Source organism: Mus musculus, chromosome Y, assembly GCF_000001635.26.
Source record: "Mus musculus strain C57BL/6J chromosome Y, GRCm38.p6 C57BL/6J".
NCBI classification, from domain to species: domain Eukaryota; kingdom Metazoa; phylum Chordata; class Mammalia; order Rodentia; family Muridae; genus Mus; species Mus musculus.
Genome location: NC_000087.7, coordinates 14,290,390 through 14,296,445, shown reverse-complemented (window position 1 = coordinate 14,296,445; position 6,056 = coordinate 14,290,390).

The following is a 6,056-nucleotide window of genomic DNA, read 5'->3' as shown; positions in this document are numbered from 1 at the left end:
TCTCTACCTCCTCCATTTCGGTCCCTGTGATTCATCCAATAGCTGACTGTGAGCATCCACTTCTGTGTTTGCTAGGCCATGGCATAGCCTCACAAGAGACAGCTAAATCTGGGTCCTTCCAGCAAAATCTTGCCAGTGTATGCAATGGTGTCAGTGTTTGGAGGCTGATTATGGGATGGATCCCTAGGAATGGCAGTCTCTACATGGTCCATCCTTTTGTCTCAGCTCCAAAGTTTGTCTCTGTAACTCCTTCCATGGGTGTTTTGTTCCCAATTCTAAGAAGGGGCACAGTGTCAGCATTTTGGTCTTCAATACCCTTAAGTTTCATATGTTTTGAAGATTGTATCTTGTATCTTGGGTATTCTAGGTGTCTGGGCTAATACCCACTTATGTCACCACTAGGGTACTGGTTATTCTCCTCTGCTTCTCATTTGGTCACAGAGATTTTCATTTTGATCTCATTTGTCTAAGATGCCAGCATGCCCTCCTTATAGACTGTGGTACAATAGATGTTTAACTTTCATAACTATTGGGTAATGCTTTGATTTTTCTGCGTTTGCCTAATTGAATAAAGGGGATTATTCCTCCAGCCCATAGTGACAGGCATACTTTAGAGAAGTCAGGACTAGTGGTCCTCAATCTTCAAAATGTTGTGAATTTTTAATTTACAGCTCTACAACAATAATGTTATTTCATTGCAACTTCATAAATATAATTTTGCTATAGTCATGAATTGTAAAGTATATATCTTATAAACAAGATATATGATATGTGACACTTGTGAAAGGGTTGTTTGAACACTCAAAGGAGTCTAATTCCATGGTGTGAAAAGCACTAATTTGGACACAATGGGGCTACTGCAGCCAATGTAGACTGTTCATCCAGTGTTGCTGGACAGAAGTCTCCGTACTTTGAAGGCAATGGGTTTTCCCAGAAAAGGCTTCTTCTGAGTCCCCAAAATTCTGTCAACACCTGTTCACCTTGGTGATGATCACTGATGTATCAAATGACCATACTTAGTAAATTAGAGTAATACAGTTTTCTTTTCCACCCTAGAAAGTGGGGATTCTAAAAATATGTCTACTAGCTAAAAGCAGTGATGGTGCTCTTCCTAGGGTTCCTTACATAGTGTCCTCCTTGGATGTTCCTCTCTGATCTATACTCACCATCTATGTTGCTTCCTCTCATCAACAGCACACATGATAACACTCAACCCATCTGATCTTCAGTCAGCAGAAATATACTAATTATATTTCACATATGGCCCAGTTGCTCATGATTCTGAGGCATAATCATGCATGTTGTATTGCCAAACAGAATGACACTAATTGTCTAGTATATAATGAAGCATATTTTGTATGACTTATTTCAGGAGTCTGTATATTCAATGATGAACACACGATCAGCAAATGAATGAATTCTTGTGAGATGATGTCATCACAGTGGGATCCAATGTGCTAGAAAGAGAAAAGAGGAAACCAAACTCCCTTTCATAATTAAACCTTTTCTATAACACCATTATTAAATTATTTTTATATGTTGGTCATATCCCTCCTGACCCATTCAATTTCTTCCAAATATATTCACACCTGGGGATTAATTTTCAGAAATTTATTTTGGGGAAACACATGTGATTATTTCAACATCTATAGTAGTGTGGGGGCGTTATTCTCCCTACATCATGTACACTTAAGATCTTTAGATACCTCCTTCCCTGTGATAGCCTTGCAGCTCACTGAGTGACATGTGCATTTGATGATAAATGATACACAAACATTGAAGCACATTACCATATCCTGTCACCTATATCAAGTTTAAAATAGCAAGAACCACACGTGAGTAGAAAAATTCAAATACATTTTATAGTGTCTTGAAGCTAAAATCCGCAAATTAATCAAAATATTATTTGGACTCTGTTACTTTATACCAGTGTTTTTTAAGTGTACAAGTCGCAGGCCTTTTCTTTGACCCTTTGCACAGGTTTATAGTGTCCTTTTACCATCTTCATCCTCCCCACTATCCTCCATTGCTATTAAATCTCCCCCCTGCTGCTGCACTTACTCTTCCAAAATACCTCCTATTTTTAATGTCCCTTATTAAATTTATTTTTTCACAATTGTCATTTTGAATTTTACTTGTCTAACCTAATATATTGTATTTTACCGTTCCATCCATTTTTTTAAATCAAAGCCCTGCACTAATACACATAGATGAGAAATATATTAATCTCCCCCCCCTCTCTCTCTCATTTCTAAGCCATTCATCCAGTAGTTGACATCTAAAATCACTCCATAGCATGTATGTTTCACACAGTGAGGCAATCGATATTAATGATATGGATATGTAGTGGTCCTTCTTAAATTTTTTTTTTGAACTTAAATCAACATGGGAAGATAGAATCTCAGAAAAGGAACTTCCTCCATCACATTGGCCTGTGGCCACACCTTAAGGAATGTTTTTTGTTTGTTTGTTTGTTTTTTGTTTTTGTTTTCTTTGTTTTTTTTTTGATAACTGTTTTTGAAGGATCTAGCTTTCTATGGATAGTGTCATACCCTATGCAGAGGATGTACAGGGTGTGGTGGGACCATGGAAGGTACTGAAAAGGATTTTTTTTGAAGAACTGAAGATCTATGTGCCATGAACAATTAAAGTGTCCTCTAATTTGTAAGAAAATTTTATACGTACCTGTTTCCAATATTCTGTCTACACATATTTCAAAAGTAAAATTACCTCATCTATTTCATCCTGTTTTACTGCATTTAATCTATGAAATTCCTTATAATCAGAAGTGCTGGTAAATTTTAAAAACCTTTAAAATATGACTGGGAGATATCAGGTTTGTTTTAAGTTTATCACAACTTTGTAAGCATGCCCAAGATCTATGTTGTCCTCTTACTTTCCAAAGAATCTATAATTCATGATTGCCATTGGTTTCAACACATGTCATTTAACCCTGTCAAATTCCAGCTTTGTTTGCATAAAAATAGTTCTCCTCTAACTGTGGGTTTTCATAAAGTGAAAATTGGTGTGCTATCCAGTGTGCTTCCTCAAAGAGTCTGTCAATATTTATGATAAGAAGCACAGCTTAAAGATAACCAAGGGAAAGGTTGGAACATGAAAAATAACCACCATGGATGATGTCAAGTCAGAAACCGAAGACTTTCTCAGAACGAAAATAAAAACAAAAATGAAACAAAACAAAACACACACCAAACAAATAAATAAAAATCCAACAACCAAACAATAAAAACAATGCAAGGGTGAAATTCTTTGGCAGGATATTACTCAGATCATCAGGCCTTTCAGTTGGGATTTCATTTTTAATTTCTAGCAAGCCATATGAAAAGGTAAAGTCGAGATGCTGAACGTTTCTTTTCTGGTCAAGTCTATTTGGAGTTCTGTAGGCTTCTTTTATGTTCATGGGCATCTCTTTCTTTAGGTTTGGGACGTTTTCTTCTATAATTATGTTGAAGATATTTGCTGCCCCTTTAATTTGAAAATCTTCATTCTCATCCACTCCTATTATCCTTGGTTTGGTCTTCTCATTGTGTCCTGGATATCCTGGATGTTTTGAGTTAGGATCCTTTTGCATTTTCCATTTTCTTTGATTGTTGTTCCGATGTTCTCTATGGAATCTTCTACACCTGACATTCTCTCTTCCATCTCTTTTATTCTGTTGCTGATGCTTGCGTCTATGGTTCCAGATATCTTTCCTAGGGTTTCTATCTCCAGCGTTGCCTCACTTTGGGTTTCTTTATTGTGTCTATTTCCCTTTTTAGATCTAGTATGGTTTTGTTCATTTCCATCACCTGTTCAGATGTGTTTTCCTGTTTTTCTTTAAAGACTTCTACCTGTTTGGTTGTGTTTTCCTGTTTTTATTTAAGGACTTGTAACTCTTTAGCAGTGTTCTCCTGTATTTCTTTAAGCGAATTATTAAAGTCCTTCTTGATGTCCTCTACCATCATCATGAGATATGCTTTTAAATCCGGTTCTAGCTTTTCGGTTGTGTTGGGGTTCCCAGGACTAGGTGGGGTGGGAGTGCTGTGTTCTGATGATGGTGAGTGGTCTTGATTTCTGATAGTACAATTCTTACATTTGCCTTTCACCATCTAGAAATCTCTGGAGCTAGTTGTGATAGTTGTCTCTGGTTAGAGCTTGTTCTTCAGGTGATTCTGTTAGCCTCTATCAGCAAACATGGCAGACTAGATCTCTCCTCTGAGTTTCAGTGGTCAGAGCACTCTCTGCAGTCAAGCTCTCTTCTCACAGGAAAGGTGCACAGATATATGGCCTTAAGACCTCCCTCCTGGCCGAAGACGAAGGCCCAAAACAGGACCTGTCCTGAAGCTGAGTTGCTTTGGCCTTTCCCAGAAGGTGTTAGCTTCTGTATTCTACACTCTCACATGTCCAGAATATTCTCGGAGGAGTCCTGGAACCAAGATGTCTGCAGCTGATACTCAGGCAAAGCACTCCTGCACTGGGCACACCCCTTTCCTCTGGCTGGGAAAGTGGCCAGATGTCTGAGATCTGTGCAGAATAATCTCGGCTGGGTCCCTGAACCAAGATATCTGCTACTGATGCTCAGTCAAAGTGATCCCGTACCGGGTGGACCCCTTTTTTCTGACTGGGACAGTGGCCAGGTGTCTGGGGCCCGAAAAGGGGGCTGTCTTAGAAGCTCTGTGGCTCTCGCCTCTCCAAGAAGCTTTTGGCTTCTGTAGTCCATACTCTCACCTGTGCAGAATACACCTGGTGGGGTCCCAGAACCAAGATGTCTGTTGCCAATGCTCAGGCAAAGCACTTCTGCACAGGGCGGACCCCCTTTCCTCTGGCCGGGAAAGTGGCTGGATGTCTGGGGCCTTTGCAGAATACACTGGGCAGGGACCTGGACCAGTCTGGTGGTTCTTCAGAAAATTGACATAGTACTACCAGAAGATCCAGCAACACCTCTCCTGGGCAAATACTCAGAAGATGTTCCGATGTGTAATAAGGATTCATTCTCTATAATGTTCATACCAGCCTTATTTATTTATTTTGTTAATATTTTATTATTACGTATTTTCTTCAATTACATTTAGAATGTGCATTTAGAAAGTCCCCCTACCCTCCCCCCCCACTTCCCTACCCACGCATTCCCATTTTTTTGTCCCTGGCATTCCCCTGTACTGTGGCATATAAAGTTTGCATGTACAATGGGCCTCTCTTTCCAGTGATGGCCTATTAGGCCATTTTTTGATACATATGCAGCTAGAGTCAAGAGCTCTGGGGTACTGGTTAGTTCATAATGTTATTGGACCAACAGGGTTGCAGATCTCTTTAGCTCCTTGGATACTTTCTCTAGCTTTTCCATTGGGTGCACTGTGCTCCATCCAATAGCTGACTGTGAGCATCTACTTATGTATTTGCTAGGCCCCAGCCTTGTCTCACAAGAGACAGCTATATCCAGGTATTTTCAGCAAAATCTTGCTAGTGTATGCAATGGTATCATCGTTTGGAGTCTAATTATTGGATGGATCTCTGGACATGGCAGTCTCTAAATGGTCCATCTTTTGTCTCAGCTACAAACTTTGTCTCTGTAACAGTCTGGCGGTTCCTCAGAAAATTGGACATGGTACTACTAGAGGATCCCACAATACCTCTCATGGGCATATATCCAGAAGATGTCTCAACCGGTAAGAAGGACACATGCTCCACTATGTTCATAGCAGTCTTATTTATAATAGCCAGAGGCTGGAAAGAACTCAGATGCCCCTCAACATTTGAATGGATACAAAAAAATGTGGTACATTTACACAATGGAGTACTACTCAGCTATTAAAAAATGAATTTATGAAATTCCTAGGCAAATGAATGGACCTGGAGGGCATCATCCTGAGTGAGGTAACACAATCACAAAGGAACTCAAATGATATTTACACACTGATAAGTGGATATTAGCCCAGAAACTTAGTATACCCGAGATATAAGATACAATTTGCAAAACACATGAAACTGAAGAATGAAGACCAAATTGTGGACACTTTGCCCCTTCTTAGAATTGGACTCAGTCACTAGCCTTATTT